This window comes from Bombus terrestris, chromosome 16, assembly GCF_910591885.1.
Source record: "Bombus terrestris chromosome 16, iyBomTerr1.2, whole genome shotgun sequence".
In the NCBI taxonomy this organism is placed as follows: Eukaryota; Metazoa; Arthropoda; class Insecta; order Hymenoptera; family Apidae; genus Bombus; species Bombus terrestris.
Genome location: NC_063284.1, coordinates 7,592,196 through 7,592,670, shown reverse-complemented (window position 1 = coordinate 7,592,670; position 475 = coordinate 7,592,196).

The window sequence follows — 475 nt, the reverse complement described above, 5'->3', positions numbered from 1 at the left end:
TGATGTAAAATTTATTGTAGTCGAATCGGACTAATTAGTATCTAGAGTCAATAAGAAATACAATGGTGTACAAATACCTTTTGTAGCACCTACGCATATACCACATGAAATTTAAATTGTTTATTTTAAACCTTGTTAATGGTATGTGAAATTAAATACACGATTCGTCCAAGTGTTAGTCGATTTTAAATGTCATTGATAGAATTAATCACAATAGTTTCTCTATCAACTTTTAAAAAACCTTCTGTACCTTACCTATTCCAAGAACTGTGTATAATGAACTTCTTAACTCTTTCGAAACAAAAAGTTTCTTTCAATAATAAATACAACGACAATAATGTAACAATATAATCTATGATACAAACGAGTCTATGAAAAATATATTAAATATAATTTTTTAAATAAGATATGCAGTTCCATTTATAATGGTATCCTATGTGCATATTGCAGTTTTTCGAGGGGATAAAACGCCATG